General features: G+C 38.1%; 1 pseudogene; it reads left to right on the forward strand.

Moving 5' to 3' along the window:
• Positions 1–8,527: 8,527 nt before the first annotated feature.
• Positions 8,528–9,826, forward strand: LOC111175097 (polypeptide N-acetylgalactosaminyltransferase 11 pseudogene; annotated as a pseudogene).
• The last annotated feature ends 2,115 nt before the right edge of the window (positions 9,827–11,941 follow it).

Consider the following 11,941-nt stretch of genomic DNA (forward strand, 5'->3'; position numbering starts at 1 on the left):
CAAGTAGATCTTTAAACTTCTTCAGTTGAATTTTGTTTTTTAACAATACTTATTCAATAATAAAAGTGTTTTCTTACTCCACTATGTTTGTGGAGAGGATTTCTGGGCTGGGACATTTTGTTTTTAACTATATTTCCCCAACGGAATATGATTTGAAATAAAGATGCCCTTTAAAATGGGTATGTGTAGCAATCAACCAAGAAAAATATAACAGACCCAAATGTCTCCTATCTGAAATACGTTTACTTCAGTCTTTTCAAGGCCTTGTCTATGGATAAGGAAGAATTTGTATAGAAGTGGAAAATCTAATCTATAGCATCAAGAAACTTGTTGAGACAGATAGAAATGCTATTTATCTTCATTATCGTAATTCTCTGAACCTGTCATTACAGTTGGGTCAGTTGTGAATAAAAAATAAACATGGTTAGTGATGATATAAAAGGATTTTCAGTATATAATTCAATAATATATTTCAAGAGCGTCATTCAATGTTTTCTATTACATCTTCCTGATTCATAAAGCTTCTGAGAAATAAGAACTGTATCAATAAGTAGAATCCAACAAAACTTTTATTAAAATTTGTCACAGAATGCCTTTTGCAAATCAATATTTTTATCACTATGTCCATGAAATGATATACTCACTTTTTTACTAAGTAGAAGTCAGTGGAGTGTCTTATCAAAACTTTGGATTGGTGTTTATTTGACTGTTTTTACTGTTGATATAATCAACAGAAATTACTTAATTCAATTAAATAGACACATATGGCATGGTAATTATTAAATGTTAAATAGTGATAATCCTTAATTTTAATGTAGCCATATGAGTAAGGAATGGAAGACACAAGGAGGGCAAAAGAGTTGTGTGTGTCTAACACTGAAGAATTTCTAGTGGGAACTTTCCAGGTGGGACTCATCTGAGGAAAGTTTATCTTTCACACCAAAACCATAGTGGAAAAATGGTATATAATTCCCTCACTGATATAAAATAGGGCAGATCAGGAGAATACAAATACAATTCTGTTTCTTTTTATTAAATCAGGGTATAATTAAGTAATGTCTTTCCACAGGGTCATTTAAAGCTCATCTATTATATCTTCCTGATCACATAAAAGATTCTGTGAAATGGGAAACATGAGTAGTTTTTAGGTCTAAATCTTCCATGTACAGATATCAAGTCCTGAACACTGCCTGGACTTGCTGACACTGTAGGGAATCTTGGAGGAATCACAGGCTGAGAATAGTCATATTAATACATTCTCTAAAATGAGGGATTTTTCATTCTGTTTTAAATGTAGAGGATGAAATCTTTTCTCTCCTTCCTTTCCAAAGATCGGTTCTTTGGCTGATCTGATAGTTAAATTGACATAAGAAAGATTAATGGGAGAAAAACAAATTTAATTCATACATATAGGAACCCTCAAATATGAGCCTTCCTGACAGTCAGGAAGTTGCAGCTTATATGCCATCCTGAGCTTAGGAGAAGGGGATAGGAGTCTGGGATGTCAAAGGGGAGAAAGACAAATCACAGAAAGTTGGGAAGAGCAAATGTTTGGTAAACAAATGTGTGCCAGGCCATGGAGGTAAGTCTTTCTGAGATAAAAAGTTATCTCTGGTAATAGTTCTCTCCCTGGTACAAGTCCCCATCTAAATTATTTTTGGCAGTTTAGGAAGAAGTTAAAAGATCTTCTTCAGTCTGTTTGGCCTTGACTGTCTTTAGCTCAAAATAATCCACTCGGCAAAGTGACACATTCTGGGGCAGCCTGCCCTGAACTCCATCATAAAGCAACATGGAACTGATAAAGAGGCTTTAAAGAACTGAAGAAAACAAAAGAAAAGCTGCTTGTTGCTAACAATTAGACATACTCACCTCAAAGTATACTAAAAATTTCCAGAATAAAGTGCCATCAATAGCAGACTGCATCATCCACCTCATGACCTACCCAGGACCTCAGGTCTGGTCAATAGTGCAGGATCTCAGGCTGGACATCTGTATGCAGAGTGAGTCCTAACTCTCCATATCAGATATGGAGCTGCCTCTTCTCCCTCATGCAAAAACGTGACTGTAACTTTTTTTAGTGCTTAGTTTACTCTAAGCTTTCTCTGTGGCCTAGCCTTGCTGATAGCTCTTGAGGACACCTGCATATGGACATTGCATATTTGAATAGCATGGAGTACAGTTGCCCTGGGAAACACCAGGTCTTTCCACTTTTTCAGCCACTCTAGGGTTGGTGTCATTTCTGCCTGCATCACATTTCTCTCACTCAGCAAGGATATTCTGAGTGCCAGCTTTGCTTCTTGGCCCAACTTTTAAACTCAGTTTAGTGGCTATGATTCACGAAGTAGGGTTAGGGGAAGGGAAAGAGCTACACCCCGGCTCATATATATAGGTTCTGGGGCCTGGCTTATAAATGATTATGGTCCAAGTGGTACTGCATTAAAGTCCAAAGATTCTAGATGAGATCAGAAAATATGACCTGTATGACATATTCTTTGCTTTTCTGTCCCTCATGGTACACCTCTAGTATTTGTAAGGTATAGAAAATTTACCAGAGAGATCAACCTGCTTCTCCATCCTAGTTGGTCTCTGTGATTCATAATGAGGAAACAGCAAATGCCTCTCAGATGGCCATGGGGGGCAGGAGGTGTTGGGTACTTTTTTCCCCTCCCTATTGTATATACCTCCTCACCTATTATTCTCCAATAAAAATTGCACTTCATTCTGATGAGCCCAAATATTTGATGAGATCCAATAGAATTTGCTTCTATTCAACTAATTTTGTATGATTCAACTTAGAGTTCTTCATAAAAGTGTTCCGGTAAATATCACAAAGCCTTAACAATTTGGGGGAAAAGATAAGAAGTTATGACCTTCGGCAAGGAAAAAGGTGTACATGAATGCAGCATATCTACTTTCTGGGCCGTAGTTGGTTCTCTCCTACAATATCTGAAATCAATCAAACACATTTGTCACAGCAAAGCAATACCATGTTTTTTGGAGATACACATCTGATCTGTATGAGAAATTTCTTTATCTTTTATTGTCAAACCTTGACCCATTTTCTACAAAATAAACTTGGTCTTAGAGGGCGTCTTTCTCTAGCTTACATTACAAACCCGCTTATAGGTAAAGGTAACAAGTGGTATTACGTCCAAAATGTTTTTATTTTATCCATGCAACTTTTTTTTTCCCCCATTGGGGAGTGAAGAATGGGAGTTTCAATCTTTCAACATTCATGTAATATGCTCAGACACTAATTCATACCTATGTTAACTATGTTTGCTTCTTAGGACAAAGTTAGGGTGCCTCTAATTTCCAGTTGAAGTTATACTTTGAATCTTTTAATTATAATTAAAGGAAACTTCCATACTATTAAGAGACATAAACCTCTCAAAAGGGTAGTATTTGCCTTTTTATTTTCTTTCGATTCCAATAGACAGAATATGTTTAAATAAAATCTGTACTGTTTTCACCCTTCTGTATGACAGGAGGCTATTTCACTTGGAGCAGAATCCTGAGCCCCCAACCTGGCATTGTTCCTTTGTAATTAGGAGCTGGCAAAGGAGAGAGCACCAAAGCATTGGGAGAAACTATCTGGGCTACTGCTCTAGCCAAATGGAGAGGGTGTCTTATCTGCTCTTATTTTGTATCTCAGAGAGAAATCATGAACATCACTTAACTCTGCCCACAACTTCAACTAATGGACTGATTGAATTAACCACTCTCAGGCAAAATTCCTTTTCTTACTAAGGGACATGTCTTCCTAAGTAGATTAGAGAGATAAATATTCAAGCAGGGCATTTGTACACATTTTTTTGTTGTTGTTGTTGTTGTGGTACGCGGACCTCTCACTGTTGTGGCCTCTCCCGTTGCGGAGCACAGGCTCCGGACGCACAGGCTCAGCGGCCATGGCTCACGGGCCCAGCCGCTCCGCGGCATGTGGGATCTTCCCGGACCCGGGCACGAATCCGTGTCCCCTGCATTGGCAGGCAGACTCTCAACCACTGCACAACCAGGGAAGCCCTGTACACATTATTCATATTTCTTCGGTGCCTTTATCCTATAAAGAAGGATGTGATGACTTTAATTGGAACAATGACCACAATTTAGCAGTAATTTCTGTTCCCTTAAAAAGGACACATCATTGCATGGTGGGTCCTGGAAAGATAAAGCCTCAGAAGAAATTCTCTGAGGGTCAACCATAATCCCATTTAACAAACTATATTTAGTTTTAGCAATATAGTGTGAATTTTGTTATTGCCAATTAATTATTTGATTGTCTTTACTGCGTCCTGAGTTTTTTGCCTAGAGGCCATTGCTCACGGGTCTAGCCGCTCCGCGGCATGCGGGATCTTCCCGGACCGGAGCACGAACCCGTGTCCCCTGCATCGGCAGGCGGACTCTCAACCACTGTTCCACCAGGGAAGCCCCGTCCTGAGATTTTTAAAATGACCTTGGAGTATCATTCAAGACAGTATCCTCAAGCAAGTAGAACTCTACTAACAATTATGCCCATAATCCTAAAGCTCCATGTTACCAGTTTAGCAGATCCTCGTTGAAAAATAATTTCTGTACAGCAGTGCTACATTGCTCCTAAGACGCTACACTAATTACGGCAGGGATTATAAAAAGACCAAGACACCAGCATTGTGCCCACCTAACTCTGGAAGTAAGGAAAATCAAACATGTATACAAATGACTATAACAGTGTTTATAATCAATAAGATCTATCTGTGTGTGCTCTATAAACAATAAAGAGCTATACAAAAGCAAATAAATTGCTGTTTCTCTGTTATTATTTAAAGTAGGGAGAAATAACATTTTAAAGGTATTTGAGAGGAGCAACTAATTTTCCTGGTAGAGGATAGTTGGTTAACTAGTTAGCTAGTTAAATTGTTTATGTGTTTGGGATCTTAAAGAATAATAGATATTTTTCATTAGCAGTTATTTGATGGGAATTACATTCTAGTTTAAAGGAAAGAATGACCAAAAAACATAGCGGCAGGAAAGCAATGGTTTGTTTTGAGACAAACTAAGCCAGTTTAGCTAGAGTTTCGAATTATAGCAGAAAGCACCTCTGAGAAAAGCATGGATCTTGAAATGAGGGAGTGTTATTAAATACCAAGAGAATATGTTTATGCCCCATTTCAGGAGCTTTGATAAATTATAAATATTGTTGAGCAAGGAAGTAGCATGACCAGAACAATGACTAATGAAGATACTTTGGCAACACAGTAGTAAATGATAGCATACCAAAGTGGAATATGAGTGGAGAAGTATAATGGGTTGAATAGTGTCTCATGAAAAATCATGTCCACCCAGAACCTTAGAATGTGACTTTATGTAGAAAATGTTATTAGTTAAGGATCTCAAAATATAATCATCTTGGATTTAGGATAGGCCCGAAATGCTATGACCAGCAAGTGTCCTTAGTAAGATACAGAGAAACACAGAAAAGAAGGTGATGTGAAGATGGAGGCAGATTGGAGTACTGTATTTGCAAACCAAGGTATGTGAAGGACTGCCTGCAATCACCAGAAGCTAGGAGAGAGGCATGGGATGGTTTCCCCCTCCCAGAGCTACAGGAAGGAACCAACCCTGCTGACATTTTGATCTCTAGCTCTGTTCTCCTGAACTAAGAGAGAATAAACTTTGTTTTAAGCCACCTGAGTTGTGGTCATTTGTTATGGCAGCCCTAGAAGACCAATAGAAAAAAGACACCCAGGGGAAGCATAATGAAGATCTGAACTAGAGGGAAAGGAAGTGGAAATAGCAGGGAGCATGTGGACACACTACTTACCGTAAAGTTTATGTGTCTGAGACCCTCACTTGGGCACCCTCCTCCAAGGCTTGCACCAAATTATACATTAATAATTTGGAATTATTTTATTAAATAAAACCCCCATATCATATAAAGTACAAAGCCTAGGCTAGTCCTTGTGTACATAACACCACAACTAACCTATTCAAGTAGGCTGGAGTGTAAGAGTCTAGCTTTTCTAATCCAACAATCTCAGAGGCTGGTGGTATCTTTTATCAGAAATGGTAAATTTAAATTTAGAAAAAGAGCTTTTGGAGAATTAAATAAAAATGATGTTTCTGAACAATTTGTAATGTACTTATCCTACAAGACCCAGTCTGGTGCTGGATTTGGTCTGCAGTCTATAGTTTGCTGACCTCTGGTGCAAAGAAACAAGCGTAATACAACGTGGTAAGTGGTAAAATAGGGGTATGTGTAAAGTGCAAAATGGGCACATGGTGAGAGAAGCAGTTTATTGCCATTGTGTACTGGGAAAGTCTTTCTAGCTCCTATTGTGAATTGGGTTTACTTGGTCTTCTTTGGAAAAAGAAAACAAAGAAGAAGAAGAAGTTTGTTGACCTGTGGTTTAGGCCACAAGCTCCACAAGGAAAAGGCTGCATTGTGTGTTCCCCTTTGTACCCACGGTGTTGACCACAGAGTACATCAAATAGATGCTCATTCATCTTGAAAAATGGAAAACCTGAGTCTTGAATACTGATAGGCACTCAAATGCAGATATAAAGCAGGTGTTAAACATATGAATCTTGATCTCAGGAAAAAATATTGGGGTTGGCAACATGGTATTAGGTAATCAACACAGATGGAATTGCTGAAACTCTGGTATTGACTGAGAGCCTGGAGGGGAGGGTAAGACCTGAGGATGAACTTTGATACTTACAAGCACCATGTCGGTTGCTGTGATGAGTATAGAGAGGCATTTTAGATATACTAACTGTAGAGTCAAAAGAGATACTTTAAATAAATATGCTCAATAAGTTGGTGAAATGGAACTTTATTGTAACTCTGACTTTCTCTGGCTTTTTCTTGTTTGGCCCATCACTTACAGGAAATGTCAAGTGATTCTGAAGACCACCTGGAGTTGCTTTAACTTCAAACCCCTGAGAAGCCTCAGAAGGTCAAGTATTATCTCCTACTGCTTCTCAGATGCCTTTACATCGTACTGAGTTCCTAGTTAATCTTCCCCATTCCTGTAAAATTCACCTGTGCCACTGCTCTAGGAAGAAATGACACACATTCTTTCAATTTTGGAAACTGAGCTTTTCCTCATACACTCAAGGGGATAATTCCACATTTTGAAAATAGGTTTAAAAATATTGAAAGCTATAAAGATTAGAATAGCTCTTTGAAAATTCCCTAAAAGCACATTAAGTGGTAATAATGTACATGGTCTTAAAAATATATATGAATTTAGATTTCAAAAATAAAGTAAGAAATCATTTTAAGTGAATTTAGAGATACACATAAAACATGATATTATAGTATATAAAAAACACACACCTATGAATGTACACATATAGAAACCTAAATGCACTCATATACACACAAGTTCCATTTGTGTTCATTACTGATAACAGTTCAACAATAGCAATGCAAGCATTAGCTGAGATCTTACTGTATGCTAAGGATGAACTAGGTCACTCTAAATATTAGCTTCTTTACCCTACCAACAACTCTGTGAGGTAGATAATAATATTTTTACATTTTTAAATTGCTACTTTGTATAGCCTACACAAATAAAATGTTAAAGGAGTCAAAAAAATAAAGCAAAAACTTACTATTCAATTTACTTCAATAAATTGTTTATTTGGCATCTTCTATCTTCTAGTCAGTGTGTCACATGCTTAGACAAAATGCCTTACTTCTGCATAAGAAAGATATATTAATGCAGTCATAGGCATCAAAGGAGCTGTGTGCCCCCAAGGAGAATAACAGTCTCCATGCTAGAAGACAGAAACTAAACTGTACAAAATTTTTCAAAAGGGAGATTTTCAGCTTCTTAAAAACAAACAAACAAAAACAACCCAATATCCAGTTACCAATGAAACACTGTTATTTTTCATTTTTCCTTATTCTTCTTCTTTTCCTTCTTCTAGCTTCCATGTAGATCTTGGCTCTATCTTTTGTATTTCAAATAACCCCTGGTTCAGTTCAAAATGGGATCAAGAGAGGAGTGGAAGTGTGCAAATTTCTTCCCTGCTATTCCCCAAGACATGCTTTTAATTCCTGCTTAATTTTAAGAGCCTGGCTGCTAATCTCTTTGGGAAAAAAAAAAAAGGTGAGAGTTGGGGTGTGAGGCCCCAGGGCCTGGGTGGGTTGGTGGCTGCCACCATGTCCTTGCCTGTGTGATGCTGGGCCTCAAGGCAGCCCAGTCCTGCCTGGCTGGGGCCACAACAGCTGTGACAGCTGCTACAGAGAGGAAGGAGAATGCCACAGCCCTAGTTTGGGAGTCATGAGTGTACCTTTCCAGGGTCTTCACCCTGATGAAGAACCTGGAAGTAAAGTCTACAGAACGCACCCCCTGAAGTTGTGTGGGCTTTACACCCACACCCCTCAGGCTACACCCTGGAGTTTTTCACTCTCACTAGTCTACACTCAGCCTCCAGCACCAGGTTTTGGTTCACAGCTTCTGCTCCAGGAAACTGAGAAAGGCCTTTCAGCTCTGCTAGGTCAATAGTGGGAAGTGTCACAGCCTGATATTTCTGTTGGGTGCCTTTTTATGTCTGTGTCCTGTACAGTTTTTCTTTTTATTTCATCTTCAGTGAAGTGACTCAGCTGCTTAAGAATGTGTCCATCAAGGGGTCTGGGTCCCTTGTATCACTCCCCCCCACCCCAAATTCTATCCCTGTTTCATTCCAAGTCTGGTATTAGAGTCATAATTAAATGCAAACAAAATTGTGACATGATAGATAATCATGTTGAAGATCCAGAAGAAGGCAATGTGAAATTCTCTTCTGAACTGGACATGATTTTTAATGAGAGTGATCAGGAATTGTGATACTTAGGCTATCAGAAACATGCCTTTATATGATTATTAGTAACTACTTGGGCAGTCATGGAGATTTGTCAGACACGAGGAGTGAAGCATGTAAAAAAAGTCTTGTCTGACTGGTTTGGGTTGTCTAGTCAAAGAGACACTAAGCCACTAGTGTTGTTATTTGTTTCTATAATGAAGCTTTGTTGGCCTTGCACAGAGTCATAGATGGCACACCAGCACATCATCTCCATGAAATCATCTTTGTGGATAATGATAGTGACTTTGGTGATTTAAATGGAGAGCTAGATGAATATGTCCAAAATAAGAAATACAAGTGTGAGGAATTGATTGAAGGAAGAATGATTGGAGCGGCCCATGGTCTAAGAGAACTTCTGGTGTTTCTGGAGTGCAACTGTGAGGTGAATGTGATACAGCTGCAGCCTTTGCTGGCTGTTATCCAGGAGGACCAGCAGACCATGGCTTGCCCAGTGATTGTTATCATCAGTGTGGATGCACTCACCAATGGCTCACTGTCCTCTATGATACAGGAAGGATTTAGCTGGGGGACACACTTCAAGAGGGATCTTGCTCTCATTTCTGAGCCAGGAAGACCAGAAGGAGCTCCTGCCTCAATAAAGTCACCTACAAGGGCTGGAGAATTGTTTGCCAGGAACAGATGTTATTGCAATGAATTGGACAGTGTGACAGTGGCATGGATTTCCGGGAAGGAGAAAATGTGGAAATATCATTTAGGATCTGAATGTGTGCAGGTAAGCTCTTTATTATCCATTGCTCTATAATAAGAGATGTTTTCTGAAAAAGGTAATCATATGGATCTCCTGAAGGCTAGGACACCATGACACATAACTCCTTCAGGTTGGCACATGTTTGGTTGAATAAATATAAAAAGTATTATATTTCCTTAAGCTGTGATCTGAGGACCAACAGCTATGCAAATAACCATGAGTGTGTTGAATTGAGAAAAAAATTGAGTTGTAAATTATTTAAATGATATCTGGAACGTACTTACCCAGAAATGCAGATATCAACACAAGGACAATTTGAAAGTGGACAAAATAAGTGTGAGAAAAAGCAGCTAAGGAACTGTTGCTTAGCCCAGAGAAGAATCAGAGGAAACAAGAGGAGACCTGAGGAGGCTCTGATGTAAGTCAGGACTTGATTACCTCACACTATGTGCTGGAAATTTTTAAAAAATTTTTATTGGGGTATAGTTGATTTACAATGTTATGTTAATTTCAGGTGTACAGCAAAGTGAATCTGTTATACATATGTATATATCTATCCACTCTTTTTTAGATTATTTTCCCATTACAGAGTACTGAGTAGAGTTCCCTGTGCTATACAGTAGGTCCTTATTAGTTATATATTTTATATATAGTAGTGTGTAATGTCATTCCCAATCTTCCAATTTATCCCTCCCCTCCTTTACCTTCCCCTACCCCAGGTAACCATACGTTTGTTTTCTACATCTGTACCTCTATTTCTGTTTCATAGATAAGTTCATTTGTACGCATTTTTTTTAGATTCCACATATAAAGCGATATCATGTTTGTTTTTCTCTGTCTGACTTATTTCACTCAGTATGACAATCTCTAGGTCCATCCATGTTGCTGCAAATAGCATTATTTTGTTCTTTTTTATGGCTAAGTAATATGACATTGTATATATGTACCGCATCTTCTTTATCTATTCCTCTGTTGATGGACATTTAGGTTGCTTCCATGTCCTGGCTATTGTAAAAAGTGCTGCAATGAATACTGGGGTGCGTGTATCTTTTCGAATTATGGTTTTCTCTGGATATATGCCCAGGAGTGAGATTGCTGGATCAAATGGTAGCTCTGTTCTTAGATGTTTAAGGAACCTCCATACTGTTCTCCATAGTGGCTGTACCAGTTTACATTCTCAACAACAGTGTAGGAGGTTTCCCTTTTCTCTACACCCTCTCTAGCATTTATTGTTTGTAGATTTTTTGATGATGGCCATTCTGATCACTGTGAGGTGATACCTCATTGTAGTTTTGATTTGCATTTCTCTAATAAGTAGTGATGTTGAGCATCTTCTCATGTGCTTTTAAACCATCTGTATGTCTTCTTTGGAGAAATGTCTATTTAGATCTTCCATCCATTTTCTGATTGGGTCGTTTGTTTTTTTGTTTTTGAGCTGCTTGAGCTGTTTGTATATTTTGGGAGATTAGTCCCTTGTCAGTTGCTTCATTTACAAATATTTTCTCTAAGTATGATGGCTGTCTTTTCATTTTGTTTATGGTTTCCTTTGCTGTGCAAAAACTTTTATGTTTAATTAGATCCCATTTGTTTATTTTTGTTTTTATTTTCATTACTCTAGGAGGTGGATCAAAAAATATCTTGCTGTGATTTATGTCAGAGAGTGTTCTGCCTATGTTTTCCTCTAAGAATTGTATAGTATCTAGCCTTACATTTAGGCTTTTATTCTATTTTGAGTTTATTTTTGTTGTATGGTGTTATGGTGTGTTCTAATTTCATTCTTTTACCTGTAGCTGTCCAGTTACCCCAGCACCATTTATTGAAGACACTATCTTTTCTCCAGTGTCTTTTCCTCACAGTCTTTTCTCTTTTGTGTTAGATTAGGTGACCATAGGTGAGTGGTATATCTCTGGACTTTCTACCTTGTTCCATAGATCTATACTTCTGTTTTTGTGTCAGTACCATACTCTTTTGAAGACTGTAGCTTTGTAGTATAGTCTGAAGTCAGGGAGCCTGACTCTTCCTCCTCCATTTTTCTGTCTCAAGATTGCTTTGGCTGTTTGTGATGTTTTGTGTTTTCATACAAATAAGGGCACACAAAACATTCTCCATGATAGATCACATCTTGGGTCAAAAATCAAGCTTCTGTAAATTTAAGAATATTGAAATGATATCAAACATCTTTTCTGACCACAATGCTATGAGATTAGAAACGAATTACAGGAAAAAAACTGTAAAAAGCTCAAACACATGGAGGCTAAACAATATGTTACTAAATAATCAATGGATCACTGAAGAAATCAAAGAGGAGATCAAAAAATACCTAGAGACAAATGACAATGAAAACACGATGACCCAAAACCTACAGGGTGCAGTAAAAGTAGTTCTAAGAGGGAAGTTTAT

Source organism: Delphinapterus leucas, chromosome 18 (assembly GCF_059928025.1).
Source record: "Delphinapterus leucas isolate spDelLeu-1000000601 "Yukka" chromosome 18, BTC_Dleu_Yukka2, whole genome shotgun sequence".
Classification (NCBI taxonomy): domain Eukaryota; kingdom Metazoa; phylum Chordata; class Mammalia; order Artiodactyla; family Monodontidae; genus Delphinapterus; species Delphinapterus leucas.